At 44.2% G+C, this 18417-nt stretch overlaps 1 protein-coding gene across 14 annotated transcripts in view; it reads right to left on the bottom strand.

Annotated features, from left to right (window-relative positions):
• HDAC4 (histone deacetylase 4) overlaps window positions 1-16227 on the bottom strand; it is a 262543-nt gene extending 246316 nt beyond the window's left edge. For 5 of the 14 annotated variants that reach the window (XM_074595473.1, XM_074595481.1, XM_074595477.1 and 2 more), the window contains exon 1: window positions 15420-15491. The gene's annotated coding sequence lies outside the window, so the exon portion shown is untranslated. Of the gene's footprint in view, window positions 1-14979; window positions 15037-15419; window positions 15492-16054 lie in introns of those variants that run through there. The other 9 variants (XM_074595475.1, XM_074595479.1, XM_074595484.1 and 6 more) reach the window with 4 other exon arrangements.
• Between the last annotated feature and the right edge of the window lie 2190 nt (window positions 16228-18417).

Raw genomic sequence — 18417 nt, 5'->3', positions numbered from 1 at the left:
TCACTCTTCAGTTTCCTCTTTTAATGTGCCTCTGTTTTCCTACAGTCAATAAAAATGCGTTACAGTGTATAACTGTAGTGCATTAAATTTTTCCATATTTTCTTACTCAAAGGATCTTAACCAGGACATCACTTAAACCCAAATTTTACATATGAGCATAAAGGATGCTGCATTGAACAAAAAAAAAAAAAAGAATACAACTTTCCCTTTAAAGTGCAATATAACTTTTGTTTTGTTGTGAAAACCTTTTCTCCTCTCATCATCAGCACATGAAAAGCAATGCTGACATACACCTGGGAAAGCATGACAGAGCTGGCAGTCAAACACTGAAACTCAGATAACTGATGGTATACTAAAAGCTAAGTCAACAGTTATTTCTGCCATGTAAAAAACTTAAGAAAATTAACTCAATCACCATAAAAATGTAAATTCCTATGTTGCAAGTAGGGTTAAATTTTTAACGGCCAACATCACCCTTTAATAAAAACTAGAACCTTCAGTCAAGTACTTCAAGCTTGCAGCTGACAAGCAAGAAAAGCAAAGAAGCAAAAAATGACATTACTCATACTTCAGGGGGCTTGGTTTTTATTTATTTGTGCTATAACACCACCAAAGCAAAAAAGGACAAAACCTTTTAAATTGTTACTTGCAGGTTACCTTTAGAGAGAGGCAGAGGCCACCAAACTTTTGAGAGTTCACTTACCAGGTGTTGCTTCCAACACCAGGGCTGTTATTTAACTCAGGGTGCAGGAAGAGCTCCATTTACCTTATGATTTAGACCACATTTTATATAGCCCATTTTGTTTGTTTGCACAACAGGAACACAGCAAGACCAATTGGAATCGCTTCTTGAAATACAAAAACTGGATTCTGAAGCCACAAAAACTGGGACATATTTCAAGGACTGAGACCGTATCTGCCATGGGGATTTTTTTAGGTAGATTTTAAAACACTGTCAGCTAGCAGTTGAAAAGACAGACTTCAACTCAGTGTCCTCGAGGATGCCTTAAGAGCCCTAGCTTAGATATGCAAGGATTCAAACTCCGTTAAGTTTCTATGATCTAGATTAAAATTTATACTGCTGTTTATGCCTTTGTACACTAAATGGAATCTACACAATATTCTTCCCTGTAAGACACTCCTCTTTCAGGACAGATAGTAAGCAAAGTAGTTTAAATCTGGTTTTGTCCCTCTTCAGCCTTCTCTCTCAGGTATTAAAACACTATAGCCCAAACTTCAGGGTCTTTCATTCTGACTCCTGGGGTTTGGGTTTTTGCTCCTTTGCATGCTCCTAAATACCCTCTTTAAACCCGGCTACCACACCAGGAGGAACTGCTTGGCTTTCAAGATGAGCTGTCATTAGCCACCAAAGCTCTGCTGTGCAGAATCTCTTTGCCCTTTATCGCCTGCTACATCCAATACTCTAAAATAAATGAACAGGAAAGAATACAAGATATTTTCAAAATCTTTGGGTTTGTTGTCTTTAAATGTTAATCTCAATGAATCTTGTGTTACCACTAACATAACGATTAATAAGTCACATTATGCCAGAGGAAAAAAAAAAAATGGCCTGACAGCCAACGCTAGCAACCCCTGCTAGCTAACACTGTGGTCTCTTTCTGTAGGAAGTCACTGAAAATGCAAAGCCAGCTACAGCGCACTGCAAAAGACAAGTAACTCCTTTGGGTTTTAGTCGTTTCGGAAAATTTACTTTTCGGCACCAGTTTTAAATTCTAGCAAGAGTATGCAGCTGCTGCAAAGCAAATGTGACTCCTCCTTACCTGAAAACACTCTGCATGCAAAGCACAGTCCAAGGCTGGGGCAGGGGGAAGGAGACTGCAAGAATTTTTTTTCCTGAAATGGAATGGGGAGATAAGATCAAGCGAAAAGGAGCAGAGGCTGCTGACATATCTAGATGCACAGAAGCCAGAAAATATGCAAATGGACAGCCATTTCTACCAGGAATGCAAGGAGACAGTAACATTCAAAATCAACTTCAATTCTGCTAAAATATATTGCATTAAAGCAAGAGAGACAAGTCCAGCACAAAACTATATGGAACACTTCCCTTTGACCAAGACAGCTTTACTTCTCATTCGAGGAAATACTGAACAAAGGTTCCTATTCAAAAAAATGGCTCGACTTTGAATATCACTGTATTTATGAATAACTTTGGACATTTACTTTTTCATACTTTAATTTGGAAGTACTATTAAAAAAGACTCTACATAAAGCTGTAAACCAACACCCTGACAAAGCTGCATCAATTACCAGTTACAAACCCTTCCACAAACCAGGAAAGAGCTTGTTGCCCAGAAGCCACAAACAGCAAATTTCACACCAGACTTCAGAGAGAGGAGAAAATAAAGGCTGTATTGACCATGCATCCCTGAAGACAGATATTACAGAGCAAGAACTGAAGTTTACATGACTTGATAGCAGATGATAATCTCAGACATTAAGAGCTGTTTCAAAAAGGCAATACTTGGACATCCATCTGTTGTCCTTGAAGTTTTGAGAGGGAGACATACCAAGCAGAAATGTATATATTTATATGAAAATACAAAATATATATATCATCTATTTATATATATTTATATGAAATATATATATGTGAAATAAATATATACCTATGAAAACACCAGAGCCAAAGAAAGCATTTCTTTTTATTTTCACTTCATTTTATCTGCCAGCTACCTCTGAATCAGAGAGACAAGCTCAAAGGCCAGTGTTGGATACAGCCTGAGACACGCATTCTGCACATTTATAAGAAAGAGCGAAAGCAGCTCTTCCCTACTACGGCAGGGACTGAACTCAGCTTCAGTAACTTATTTCATTCAACGAGCACGTTTCCTAAAAGAGGGAAAAAAAAGCACTCCAACCAGGACACCTGCTTGACAGCTCTTGGCTTCTCTTCTGAGACGCAGTACACAGGGAAGTCGGCTACCTAACAAGCACAGAGAATATCAGCAATTGCTAGTATCAAAAAAATAAGTATGTACAAAAGCTAGGAAGATGTAAAAAAAAAAATCAGACCTTTCCAGGCTGAATAAGCCTCCTACATATGGCACAATACAACAGAAACTATTTACCCAGAAATGTAAGCCACTGTAGAGAGATTAAAGCAACCTACAACGCTCCAAAAGCGGGACTTGTAGCCAGCAGTGAGGATTCAGATACTACCCACTTGCAGAAAACCATCTCTAGATCTCTCCATACCTGTGGCAAACGTAACAGATCACAATTTAACAAGAGATCACTCAGCAAAACTCACAGCGCTGAAGCTCCTGAAGAAAGGTTATGACAAAGCATTTTTGCTGGCAGGGAGGCTAAACGGAGACACAGAAAGGTTTTGTGAGGGCCTGCTCTTGGAGGGAAGAGCCACGCGAATAGGAGGGGAAGAGACAAGCCATTGCAAAATGCCAGACCGTGGAACACCGGTGCTGAATACGTGCCCTTTCCGTCACAGCCACTCCAAGCACAGTCCAGAACGCACCTGGTGACATGGCTTGCAGCCCTTCTCATTTCATAGTCCTCCTGCAGCTGCAGGAAAACATTAGTACCTTTCCCTATGTTTGCTTGAATTTCACACCCACGCTTGTTAGTTGGCTACAGCATATGCTCAGAATTCAGTTATCCATAACTCAGAGGCTGTGATAATTTAGATTTTCATTGCCAGTGTTAAGAACAAGCCTCAGAGCTATACAGTGAGGCCCTGGAATTTAAATATATGATAACACTGTAAATAAAAGGAAAAAAATTCCTTAAGGAAAACCTTTTCGCATGCCAGATCAGTTCCCAATAGTAACTGCTGTGCTTTGACAAGAGATAAATATTTACAGTCTAAAACAGAGAACACCTTGTGTTGCAATACTAGGAATGCAAGCTTCATCAGTCCCCAGTATACTTAAGAGGTTATTTTGATTATTTTTTGAAAAACAACACAATCTGAGTACTTAGAAACACACACATTAGTCTGCTCATTTACACCACCAAAACAAAAAACTGAAGGTAGTCATACAGAGAAATTGTCAAACATACTGAATCCAGAACAGATTTTCACAAAAGGAGACCTCATCCCCCAGGGAATGTAGACAGTTTACAGCAAAAGTCTAAATTATTGCCAAGAATATGCTGCCTTTTTTATTTATTTAAATATAGCCTAACTTGCTCCTCTTTAAAGTTGCTCTAGTGAATGCAGAGACTGAAGATTTTTCTTAATGGGGCAAAAAGGCAGCAAGGAGGATCAGATGCCCGTATCAAACTCCTCGGACTGGGGGGTACCACACTGGGAATACCCTCAGAAGAGGGAAGAGAAAGCTCAGGCTCTAGCTCATCAGGCTATCTCTCAGCTTCCAGTGTGCCTCCCAACCTCATGGCTTGATCAGCTCCTTCCAGCAAAGGAAAGAATGTGGGGAATGTCATTCATAGTGGCACTTTGGAAGATCTAGGAATTGAAAGTATACAATAACGGGATATCCTTCTCACGAGGAGGGGTGATAAGCCCCATGTAAAGATGCTCTCATTTCTAGCATTAGACACTTGTGTCTCAAGTTGCTTGGGTTTTCTGCCATTTTAGGTGAGGTAAATACCTAATTAAACATGAGTGCAATTATTATTTTTTTTGTACTGTCTGTGCAGTGCTAACTCCAATTTCTAACAGGACCTGCACGAGGACAGACTGGTTTAGCTGTTACGCTACAGGATTTCATATCTGGAGTGCAATATTCGTCACCCAACTGCTATTTCAGCTTTTATGGCACATACCCTTTGAAGTGTGGCAGTCTGGCCGCTGGTAGGCTTGCGAAGAGGTCGATGTCTATCTCAAGAGTCTCAGTTTTCTTACTTCCTTCTCTGCTTACAATGGAATTATTACTTTGTGCAAAACTTTCCTACTTTGACCTCACTCACGCCATGGTCAACATTACTCTGTGATACCATCTCTGCATCAGCCAAGGGCTCTGCCTAACGTTCTGTGCACAAGTTCTTCATTTGCTCCCGGCTTCCAGCATCCCTGTACATCAGTTTATTTTTAGACCAGCATTTTTATAGCAAAGACCAGAAGCAGCACACTTTCAGTGCCAAACTGAATCCAGCTGAGATTTCTAACACTGTCAATAATTGACCTAAGGACACTTTAGTCTGATGGTCATAGAAAATTAGTACTAGCTACATGTCTGCCATCCAGAACCACCATCAACCCCTGAGAACTCACTGCAGCATTCTCTCCCCCAGGAGAATGCTGCTTCTCTCTCCCCAGGTTAGCTGTCAGTTCACAAAGATCAGCTCATTATTGCCCAAAAGGGACTCCGACCATTCACCTCTCCATCAAAAGAATGGATCGTGCTTTGTTTTTTCACGTGTGTGCAAGCTTTTGGCACTGAGAAGGATTGGATCCACCCCTCCAAGCAGAACAACAGCTATCTTTACACTTGCAGTGCAATGAACCAGACACAAGAATCAGATTCATCAGGTACCACCACCACCACCTATTTCTGTTTACAAAGCATAACCTAGTACAGAAAACATCAGCAAAAGGTACCCACATACAGCCACAGAGGTGAACAAGACCATGTAATCTGTGTAAATCCATCCAAAACCAGCATGGATTCCTCACAAATTTGCACAGAAAAAGTCTTTTCTCTTTTCAGCAATTCACAGTATGTGCTCATGAACTAGATTTCAACTTACAAGGCCATTTTCTTCAAGGTACGCTGTAGACAACAACAGAGTTACACTTTGCCCTGAAAGCACATCCATCCATCCACATAAGCCTTTCTGTCTACTGATCCAGAAGTATCTAGCTCTTCTGCATCATGCTAGGTTTGATAACGTATAATCTAAAAACTCAGATCACCATTCTCTGTCACAAGTTTGTAGTTTTTGCTGAGCTTCACGCAAGAAGTTTTTTTTCCCCTAATGCTAAGATTTCATTCACAATTATGATTAAGTCCATCACGAAATGCTCCACTGAAGGCACAGAGATGAGGCAGCAGCCTGCCTTCAGTGCAGTGCACAGCACTGACTTCTGTACAGGGATGGAGAAAAGTCCAATAGAAAAATAAGTGAGTACAGCCCCAACGAAGCATTCAATACCTACCACGTGCAATCAGAATAAATACCCTGCTGTTCGCTCCTAGTCCTCTCCCTTCTCCTCTGATCACGCTTCCAGGCTAAAAATCCTGTGAGAGGCAGTCTTCACTAAAATGAAGTGAAGACTTCACTTCAGCCTCCACCAGGATCTGACAGCAGGTAAGAGCTGGGGGAAATAAGTAAATAAAATTTCTTCCCAATTCATCACCATTAGATTCAAACAGAAAATCAGTCTTGGGCAGGAGAAATGCACAAAAGAATCCATAAGGAAAATAATCTATTTTAGGAGGCTCATTTACATCAAGTAGGTGAGGAACAAACTGAAATGCAAGTGCAGATCACAGTGGCCAATTTCTGTTCCAGTCCGCTGGAAGGATCAGTTGCTCAGCAGGACAGTAACACTAGATTCAAACATACTGACTGTGTGCAGCCTCTTCATCTTGCTCTCCCTTCATCTTCATCACAAAATGAAGACAAGACACAAAGTTTTGAGCATACTCACTACCAAACGTATCTGGGCCTTGCTTTATCACACTGCTGCCGAGTAAGAGCAGCAGCAACAGAACAAACTTGGACAACTTTAGTTAATTTCTGGCAGTAATCACCACCTACCACGGAGGTGAGGTTTACAGAAATCCAGGGGTTGATTTGTTGACCAACAGCACAAAACAGCAGCAACAGAACAGGCTTTCTGCTTTGCGCATGGAACAAAAAAGGGCTGTGCTTAGCCCCAATAGCATTGCAGGGAGCCATTTTTTTCACTGGCCCTGAAGATGCTACTGCAGTACAAGCCACGCTCAAACCACATCGTCTCCCTGGGAAGGCAGCAGGAAACTGCACCTTACTGCTTTCTTGCCCTCTCCAGTTTTATAAAAGGTGCTATCATTCATCCTCTCCAACAAGACCTCCACAAGAAACGTGACCTGATATCTTCTGAGATATTCCAGAAAGAAAGTCCTCCCTTCTTCCCCAAATGGTCTAAAGAAACAAGCCAGGCCTCCCAGCAGGGTGTACATCCTGCTGTGCTGCAAGAGGCCAACCTCTGCTGTCTTGTTCACACCCTGACTCGGAGAAGTCCCCTCCTGACTCAGACAAAGCACTAAGTACAGCAATTTGGAGGTTTTTTGTGGTTTTCTTATTATTATTTTATTTCTTTTTAAAGTCCATGCTGGCTGGAGACGCAACGCTTTTTTCATTTGAAGAAATGAGTTCCACCACAGGCTGCCCAGAGAGGTGGTGGAGTCTCCGTTTCTGGAGACATTCAAAACCCCCCTGGACACGTTCCTGTGCAACCTGCTCTAGGTGACCCTGCTCTGGCAGGGGGTTGGACTAGATGATCTCCAGAGGTCCCTTCCAACCCTATGACTCTATGATTCTATGCAGTGCTCTAAAATATAATCCAGCCTGCAGAAAAGCTCAATTTTACTTATGAATTCTCCTTTCAAGACCCCTCTTGCCTGACAGTCTGCACCACAGGTCTTCCCTTTCCCCTGGTCCTTGGGTATTAACCGCAAGCAAGTAAGGATGTAGATATTATTTGAGCCGCTGCATTCAAAGTCAAGACAAACAACCCCTCTTCCATCTTATCCCTCTTCCTTCCAAATTAGCCAAAAGTACCTGCCCCAATGCCGCTGTGTTAACAGAGTGGAGACTTTTCCCTTCTCACTGCCCTGAGCTACCAAGCTCTCAAGGTTAAAACTCACAGACCGTTCCATTTTGCAGAATCCTCATCATTTTAAAGGTGTTAATAATGCGCCTTTTCTTCACTTAACCCTTGTGTGCGCATTATTTGAGCGAAAAAGAAAATCTCACTGCTCTACATTTTCTGTGAGCCTGCAGCAAGATGGCAAACCATATTTTTTTATTATTATTATTTTTTGCTTACTGCAAGAACTACCTGTATTCAGAATTTTAACAGAATCCAGAACAAACACAAACAAAAACTAGATAAGCGTAGCTCCCGTGGGGAAAAATGTAACTTTCCTAATACTTTGAACAACACTCCCTTTCTGAATACTTGTTGGGAAACAGAATTAATTCATTGTTTCAGGTTTACATTTTGCATCATTTTCTTGGGGCGATGCACACAAGACGGAAGGTTTTGTCAACACAACACCAGAACTTATTTGAACCCTGTTCCACTGAGCAAATGCAACATAAGGCATTTTAGCATATTAGGAAAACGCAACACAGTAGAAGTATGTTAACCAACTAGAGAGAACATTGTGAAAGCTACAGGTTGAAGTAAAATGAAAACTCAAACGGGAAGACAACTTGGAAAACGCTAAGGGAAAGGGGAACAGCATAATGCGCTCATCTACCTTTAACCCTCCAAAGAACAAATTTGAATAATTATTTATTCGACATGAAATACTCAAAGATATTAGTGCGGACACAGCTGTGATGCTACTGCCCCTTCCTACCAATGTCCTCCCGCGCAATTGCAGAGAAGACAAAGCCGCATCACTTCAGACAAGTACAGCACCCTGAAAAACCTTGCACCCTAGTACTAGTGACAGGCCAGTTATGAATAACCACTATTTCTCAAATTTAAGTCAATGCCCATTATATCAGCAAACTAATGTCATCACGTGCGTTTGACAAATGAAACTTGGTTTTAAATAGAACGAGTCACAGTATACTAATGTTCACAGAATTTAACAGTAATTAAGTCTTACCGACAGACACCTCATTAAAGCACCAGTTCTTCAGCAAAATTAATAAAGTGAATTATTTCCTATGTGTGAAATACCAAAATTCTTCACTACTCATGAAAGATAAATGGAGATGAGTTCAACTGGATGTCAGCGTTCACCAGAATGAAACAGTGATACACTTAAAAAATCATTTAAAACAATACATGGCTACACTGCTAGCACCCAATCCGAGATGTTAATTTCCTATACGTTATTTTATCCTACGACTGAAAAAAAAAAAAACCCAACAAGCCTTACAATACAATTTTCAGCCAACAGCTTACTGGCTTGTCATAAAACATACAGATCTATGCATGTCCAGGAAAGGTCTACAGGAGATCAAACCTGAAAGAAAACAAAGCAAACGCAGACCTGACAGCCAGATTGTACCCAAGGCAGCGTCTTTAATTCAAGGCCAGGCTTGATGAGGCTCTGAGCAACCTGATCTAGTTAAAGATGTCCCTGCTTACTGCAGGAGGGTTGGACTAGATGGCCTTTAACGGTCCCTTCCAACCCAACACATTCTATGAGTCTATGATTCGATCTGCCGTTCCAGCAAATCACATCTGCAATATGGAGAGCTGAAAAACTTGCCAAATGTTTTCCTAGACATCATCATCTCATGGGCAACACGCTGCCAGGGCAAAACTTTGTCATATCCTACGCATATGCCCAAACTAGTGTAATGATGCCCCAAAGAAAGGGGCTCTTCCTTCCTCAGACAAGCCACATTACCTGCACACATCGCCTTTGGCCTCCAGCTCCTTCCAACACCTCTCTGGCTCCTTTCTGGTCCTCAACCAAACCAAATGGCTGTCTCGGAGGATTCTTAGGGTAAAATAAATAAATTTTAACAAAACCTAATCTTGACAAAACTAAAAAGAGGTTTCTTATTAGCCTAAAATCCAATTTTCAAATTGCAACTTTGTATTTTTTAAATACTACTGATGAGGAACAGAGGTGCAAACATTTGACGAGGGCAGAAGGCTAACTGTGCCCATGACCACAAGTCAACACACAGTCCTCTGCACTAGTAGATGGCAGTTGGAAACAGATTTTCATCAAACTTTTCTGAGGTAACATCCAATAGGAAGCATAAGGGGGGGGGAAAATGAAGTTGATCAAGATTTGTCTAGTAATGAATGGCATGAAAAAAAGGCATGGATTTTTATAGAGGAAGGCCAAGCTGTAATTTCTTGCAAAAGGAAAACCACAGAAGCTTTCCAAGTGATTTTACAATCTTTTCCTAATTGTTCACCTTTTCAAGATCATTATGTAACCTCTGTGTGCCTTTCTGCTTCTTCGTCCCCTTATTTTACCCATTTCCTTCTCCCTCCAGCAACTTCTAAGCTTTGAAAGGCAGCTCCTTCAAGATAGCTAGAAATACAGTGCATATTTGTCTCTTCTCCTCTCAGTTTAAACAGCCCAAGTCTTTCCGGTGAAGAAGCACTGCCCAAAATCTGCTTGCTATTCAAGCAAGTCCTGGCAATGACAAGCATCTCTTCATGAATCATCTGTTATATATTGCCTTATCAACATGGTCCACTACAGCATAAAGTAAACCTGGCCCACTCCAGTTTTCTGCATAACACAGTCAAGTGGCATTAATTACTAGAGCGGTCTGAGGAGTTCCTTCATCCAAGGAGTCGAATATAGACACAATATATATTAAGAGACAATCTAAATCAAATCACAATGCTAAAACGCATTTCCCCCACCAGCACACACAGCTTTTGATTTTTTTTTAGAAGACTATTTACCCCGTTTACTAGGTAACAATATTGACACATTTCTAATTATTAAAGCATACAGCTTTAGTCTTTCTGCTGTTTCTCAACTAAACAATTTGAGGCAAAACCACATATTTTCAGATGTGCCCACATACATACACTACCCAGACCGCTGAGATCAGCAAGCAAGCTGAGGAGAACCAGGTTCCTTTCATTGCTTTGGAGCATTGGTATGCTTGGACCTGGGGGACCTGAAGGAAAAGGTAAGTGGTAAACAGAAGCCATCCATTAGGGAAGTGGACTCAAAACTGAAAAACAATTTTGAATTCAATGACAAGACACACACTGTCAGGTTCTATGTCCAGTAAAAAAAGGCTTTTACAAAAGCGCAAACTCAAAGGATTCCAGCAAGAGTCTGACAAAATTTAAACCCAATGGCTGGCCTTGGAGACTAGGTAGCAGGACTGAAAAAAGATTACAGAAAAGCAATGGGATAACTGGAAACAAGCTAAAGGTAAACTGGAAGAGCGATGAAATAGAACACGACACCACCAAAGAAGTCAGCAAGAAGAATCAAGAATACTTGGCAAATATTTAATGAATGTCATTACCACTGTTCAAGTAACATGTTCAATTAATATTTCTTTGTGGTTTGTGACAAGTTTTGCCATTTGGAACAGGCTAGCAACACATACTATTCAGCTAAATAAACTATTCTGGTAATATTACCATGTGTACTCAACCACAGACGCAAGACAAGTAAAAATATGGTCCCAAAGGTGTGGAGTTCTGTATTATATGTATATATATATATAGATATATGCACACACATACAATGACAAGAAGTATCCTTTCCAGTAAATACAAATACACACAATGCCAAGGAGTGTAACACAATCTGTTCTTTAACTGGAAGAGGACACCAAAGATATGTTTTAACCCCAAGGTTAAGTTGGCACAGCTGGGCAGTGAGCATCCAGGTTTTCAAACCCTGAAGAGAGCATCACGTCACTTAACCCAGATGGACGCATGCTATCCTTGAGAAAACACGAGGACAACTAGTTACTGTGACCTGACAAAGGTACAAAGACATGGCATACAAGCATTAGAGGAATGCTTCAAACAATCCAAAAGTTCCAAAAATGAACAGTAATCTTTCAGTGGAGCATACCCGATATTCAGCTGATCAAGAACATAAACACCCCACATTAAATTTTCAGTTTGCCCTCCTTAAGGTAAGGCTGCACAGCAAGTTTTAAGAGACACTCAACATACTAACTCCTTTTAGCATAATTTATTTGATAAGCACATTCGTGAGCAATTCATTTTAAAAGCTCTTGCCTATTCTCAGCTATGGAAGATGAAAAAAATTTGTCCTAGAATATTTGATCCTATCATATGCTATGTATTTGATGGCAGGTTTTTCTCTCAACACATTGTTTGAAATGCATTTGGGCACATTCATATATAGAAAGTCTGTAGTTCCCTCAGATTTGAAACCTAAAAATGATCCTAGAGGGCAAGTTTCAGGCATTGCACCAAGTTGCTGAATCACAAATACACTTTAAGATGGCTTTAAAAAGTCTATTCGCCAGAAAGCACAAAGCCGTTTCAAAGAGAGATTAAGAGGGCAATCTAATCTAAAACCATGGACTCCTGCTGAATTTTAACCTTTATTTTTAACAGATCCTACTCCTCGCACTTGCGGTTCAACGTGGGATTTAAGGTTGAAGACTGAGATCAACTCAACCTTTTCAGCAGTCTATGAACAGGCACCTCCTGTGCTTCCACCTCTGCCCGTGGCAGAAGGCAAAGAGAAAAACAAGCACTCACCATGGGGAGCAGAAAGTCACACTTGCTCAAGCTGCTGCTTTTGAGGAGCGCAGAAGCCACAAGGCAGGCAAGCTATCTGCTCACTGTGAAAGCAGAAAGACCCAACAGGTTGGACAGAGCTTCCTTCCAGAACCATCCATAATCTGACACAGGTCCATGGGACCTCCAGACTTTTTCCAATACAGATACTCCAAGGCTTCAGGAGGGAGCCCGGAGTTCAAGCCCTTGAATATCTGGGCAAAACGCATTTCTTTGAGACAGCCCACTGTAATCTGCATCCACCTAAATATCTCCTATCAGCTCTTGTTACTAGGTAACTTCTTTAGAAGTTCATCAATCCGCAGGTGTCTGTAAATGCACAAATCCTAGTTTAAAAGGAAAACCAAACAAACTCATTTTAAGTGCATTGTTGTTTTTGCCTTTTCTGCACTAATGGGACACTGCCTGTGAAACTTGAGCACAGCAAAGCAAAAAGTTGCATCTTGACCAATACAAATATTAACATAAGAAAGAAATTTCTTTTTCTGTGTTAGTCTTTTTGCTACTAAGTTACCAACAAAAGGCAAACTAACTTCCACTAAGGAGTTCAGCTGTAACCTGCATCAGGACCTTGGTGTCCTGAACCTGCTATTTCCTAACCTGGGCTTCTCCAGAACTTCTTCACTGCTTTCTCTTGGTGCTGACCACAAAGTTCGGTAGCTCACACCTTCTTCTACTTCAGGACAATCTGTTGGAGATCACACTACACAAGAACAGACTGCTCAACAAACATTTCCTCCCAAAAGAATACGAGCTTTCATGCCATACATATGCTTTTGTTTCATGCCTCCATCCCATTAAGTAAATGACAAATTCCTCTGGTATTCCGAGGTAATTTTCAAAATGCATTTCATGCATTTTCTGATCTCTCCACTTTCTAAAGCCAAGTCCTGAAACAAAACCAAAGAAATTACAGGATGGCAAAGTTAAATTTTAAATATTTAAAGATTTTTGGATTTCTTTTTCCCCTTAAGTTCAGACAACCAAGGGCAGGGCTTAATATCAGCAACGGAAATTTGTCAGATGCGCATGCTAAACATACCATCCAAATATGAAGAAAAGTATATAATCCTGGAAAGCCACGTCTTACACATTTCGCTTTATACAGAAAATCTGCAGTTGCTAAAACTTACTCTTTCTAACTGGGTGGCATTTTACATTTCCAAATGTAATTGAGTGAACATGTTGCCATGGTTACAGTACGATTCTGCAATAACTTTGTTGCCTTGTAATTGCTGTATATTTGTATACAAGCAGCTGAGCTTTCTTAATTCAATGCCCTCTTAACTCTTTCAGAGAGGCTGCGGAGCAACAATGGCAGCTTTTGGGCTGAAAACTCCATACAGCGGTGGTGGAAACATCTGAAGCGATTAAAACTCAGTGCCACGACAGACCATACTACCAAAAAAAAAATAAATAGAAGAAACCTTGCCAAGAATCAGATTATTATATAAACTTCAGAGCTCCTTAGCTCTTAAAAAATGTTGCTCTTTAAAAAAAAGTCCAATTCAGATAATTAACTCCAGGTAGCTTTTGGCAACAACAGAAAGCACTTTGATGGCAGCAAATACAGCACTAGTCCCATTTATTGACAGTACATAATACCAGTAAATCAAAATGCATTGGCAAGGAGATTATTCACTCAACAGTGAAATTCACCGTAGCATGGAGGGCCAAAATAATACTTGCTCCATCTCTTCAGTCTCAAATTAGCATTATGAAGACAACAGAATACAGCTGTTGGAAACAAGCACGAAATTAAGTGGCCTGGATATCCCTGTTGAGAAGAAATGGAGAACACCAGAGAGTGCCTATACCCCCCTTCCACCACCCCGAGCTGCACGCCCCATCCCAGATTTACAAGCGATTTTCACATCCTGAATCCACCCACACCTTTCCAACACAGATCCCACTTCTTAGGAATTTTTAGACCTGTAATCCAGCGTGGAATATCAGGCAAGCCTGTAACATGAAATATGCTCTTATGGCCAGAAAACCAAGTGTTTGGGGTGACAAGCCTAATTTATGCCAATCTATTGACAAGCAAACAATGACCAAAAAAACCCAAGCCTTCCGCTAATCATGAAACGCGTGCACAAAACAATTACGCAAGTGTTTTGAATAAAGGGCAGGTTTACTTCCCTTTAAACGGTCCGCGGCACCCAGCTTATAATGTAAAATAATTGTTATGTAAATACATTTGCTTGCTTAAGATGTCACACTGCGTTAGCAACTGCCACAAACACCCGAAAGATAACATTTAAGGAGCCGAGGGATTGCACAGCATCTTCCCTGATAAATTCCTGCAGCAAAACCCACACACAACCGCTCAGCAACACCTCCCTTCGCGCTCCTCCGAACGCAGGATCATTTTGGAGGGTGTTTTTTTTGTTGTTGTTGTTGTTAATTTATCATCGCACAGACCAACGCGGTGCATTTCGGAGCGGCACACGCACTTTATGCACCACCACCACGAACAACCCCCTCCAAAAATACGTATTTTGGAGGGAGAAGCCGCAGCCAGCGGCTGGGGACGGAGCCCTGCCTCGGCTCCGACCTGTCATTTTCCCCCCGCAGCCCAACGTTACCTCAGGACTTCCGAAAAGCGGGGCGATGCTGAGGAGAATACCCCTTGTTTCACCCTCCTAGTTAGGAAAAAAAGCCCGTTTTAATGATTTTTTGAAGGTGGTCGGTGCCGCGGGCGCGGGGCGACCTCCTTGGCCCAGCCCGGCAGCCGCTGCCCCGTCAGGGAGCCCCGGGCCCGGCGTGAGGCGCGTTCCCGCGGGGAGCCCGGGGCGGGGGGGGTGTGCGGCGGGCGGAGCCGGCCTCGACAGAAACTTTCCTCAAGTCCCGCGTTATTCCCGTGGCGGGGAAAGAACCGACTCCGGGCCGCGGCCCGCTCAGCGCCGCAGGGCCCCGCCGCGGGCGTCGCCCCCGCCGCAGGGCCGCCGCGCCCGCCCCGCCGCCCCCGGGCCCGGGCCCGGGCCCACGCCCTCGCCGCCGCCCGGCCGCCGCCCGCGACACTCACCGCTGCCCGCATCGCTCCCCGCCGAGCCCCGCGCAGCACCGAGGCGGCGGCGCTGCTCGCCGGGGTTGGGCGGGGGGGGGGGGGGGGGAGTGGGGGTGGAGCCGCGGCCGCCCGGGAGGGGCGGGGCAGGGCGGGTCCGGCGCCGGAGGGGGCGAGGCTTGCGGCAGCGCCGGCCCCACCCGCCTCATTCACAAAATCGCGAGCGGCGGGCCGGCCCTGCGCGCTGACTGGGCGGGAGCGCTGCCCGTCACGCCCCCCCTCCGCTGCGCTACGCCCAGGCCGAGTGATGGCGCGCGGCGGCCCCGCCCGTGCCGAGCGCGCCGCCCAATCAGCGCGCGGCAGGAACCGCCGAGCGGCTCAAATCCACCCGCCACTGCCGCACCGGCCAACCCCATTGGCGCCGGGAGCTGCCCATCACCTCCCCCCTCCGCCACCCTCCGCGCTTCACGGTTGCAGCACGGCGGAGTAAAAACAGCCGCGCGCCAATGCCTTTAAGAGCCCAGCGGCCGGCAGAGGCCCCCGCCGCGATTAAAAGCCGGCAGGCGGAAAAGCCCGCGGCCTTAAAGGGGCCGCGCCGCGGGCAGGCGGCGGGGGCGGCCCGGCGCGGGGAGGCAGCGGGGCGCCCCGTTACTGACCTGGGTGGCGGCGGGCGAGGCGCGGAGGGCTGTGCGTCGAGGGGCCCGGCGCGGACACCGCGGCGCGCGCGCCACCAACGGACTCAGCCCGTGACGGGATCCGCCATCTTGGAATTTTTAGATGGAGAGTCACGTGGTGCAACCATTTTTCCCTCCGGCCAATCAGGAAGCTCGGTTTATTTATAGCCACGGCTCCCTCTTTTCTCCCCCCCTCCGGCCCCCCCTCCCATCCCGACGCGGGTAAGGGAACCAATCAGGCCCCGCCCCGGCCGCCGCGGCCCCGCCCCGTGGCGCGCGGCCCATCGCCTAGGCGACGGCGCGGACCGGGGGGCTCAGGCCGGTGTCCGCCATGTCGTCGCTGGGCCCGCAGCCCCGCGGGGAGCGGCCGAGAAGCCCAGTCCGCGCCGGAGAGCCGGTCCTCGGAGGCGGGATGGGAGTCCGGAGCGAGGGTTGGGTCTCCGAGGCAGGCCGCTCGCCGGCAGGCTGGGCCCCCTCCTCCGCCACGGAGGCCCCGGCAGGCCGGTACCCTCAGTTGGCAGCTTGGGCGCAACGTCCGCATCTGGCCGGCGCGCTGGCTCGGCACCATCCCTCCCACCCCATGACTTGGTCCTCACCCTGGCACCTCCCAGCCCATGGCAAACCGCGTGTAAGGACCAGCATGAAGGGATGAGGCCTCCATGCTGTGCTGGGCAACTCTTTCTAGAAAGTCATGCAAGTGCAACAATGCCTCTTTTTTCCCCCAACTCTCCTTGAGACAGTGCTGCCTGTAGGTTCCTCCACAGTTTCATCTGTATCCACAAAGAGGTGGAAATGTGACGGAAGGATAAACTCAAATCTAGATTGATCTGGCTGTGAGAAACGTGAGATGGAAGACAGAACTAGTAGAGAAACAGCTGTATCTGATGCATTCCTTTGAAGTTAATTCCTTCACTTGTAACAAGAAAAGTTGTGCATTCTTTTGTCGTCTTTACTTAGGTAGTTTGACATATCTGAAACTGCGTTTTTTGATTCTCAGGGTAATAATGGAGGTGTATTAACTAGAAATACCATAGAAAATGCAAGCCATAGTAGATACAGTATTTTAATAGAATATGAAACTTTTTTTTCCCGTTTTCTGCATCCAAGATCCCACTCCTGAAGCGTGATTTTCTTTTATCCATCAAGTATTGTCTATAAAAAATGGCTGCCGAGTACACAGCTTTTAGTAGCAAACAGCTGAATCAAGATACAAGGAAATGAAAAGGGGAGAGCATAGTTTGAAATCTTTGCAAATCTTTGCCTGAATTACAAAGAGGGAAAAAGAAATAATTGTTCAGCATACTTACCTCTACCCATGTTTTCCTAGCAACCATTCAATGTTTAATTGATTTTTCTCTGTTCTAAAGAATTACCCTATTGAACTGTCAGGTCCTTTCAACTTGCAGTTTCTTGATTGGCCGGGCCTGTGGCTGGCATGACTCTCATTTCACTTGAGTTTTGTTGTTTTGCCTTTGACTAGCACAATACCTGAAATTAAGAAGTCATGCTGCAAACATTGCGTATCATGGAAAGCAAAATATTTCAGCATCTGTATTAGCTGATGAAAGCTCAGCTGGGGGATACCCTTGAGCGATGTTCTGATGGGTACATCCTGCCTGAGATGCATCAGATAACCGTCTCAGGCTTCACTGAAGGGATCCATCAATGGCCAAGGAAACCCTAAGTCTGAGACGTCAAATCTTATTACTCCCTCTTTTCCTGATGGCTGTTAGCCTTTTTTTGAAGGTAAGCCACCACCATGGTGGTCCTGAAAAGATGACGACTCCTTTTCTCTTCAGTTCCATTCTGTCTGAGGTGAAGGCCATCTGCACAGCGTTCAAACCTCTCCTCTCCCATCCAAGTACAGCGTGCAGAGGGTTCTTGTGCTTCATATAGGTGGAGCCCTTGGCTTGCACTGAGTTAACGGTGCCCAGCCCTGTGGGCATAGTGGTCTGCTTTCACACCTCTTCCTAGAGTGCAGTCACTCATAGACCATTAAATACATGGGGACTTCCCACTTAGCTTTCAAGGAGTTTCTAAACATCCTTGACTAAGACAATATGAAACATAACATTCCTATTCGTAGGCAGCCATCCCAGCACACTTCTGGTGGTTTTGATTAATTGGCTCTTGCTAAATTGTTTTTAAACTTCCAGATTTTCCTTAAAGAAAAATGAACTCCTGTAGTTCAGCCATCTGGATTGACATAAATTCTGGGACCTGACAGGCATTGCTAACTTTGTCCCTCCCTCAAAATTTACATATACGTGGTAGTATATAAACACTGCTACATGTTTTTTTTAAATGTTTAGCAAATACATTTCCATATGAAAGGGCCACCCATC

This window comes from Larus michahellis, chromosome 7 (genome assembly GCF_964199755.1).
Source record: "Larus michahellis chromosome 7, bLarMic1.1, whole genome shotgun sequence".
Taxonomy (NCBI): Eukaryota; Metazoa; Chordata; class Aves; order Charadriiformes; family Laridae; genus Larus; species Larus michahellis.
Note: the sequence above shows the minus strand (reverse complement) of the source record. Positions and strands in the feature narration are given on the sequence as shown.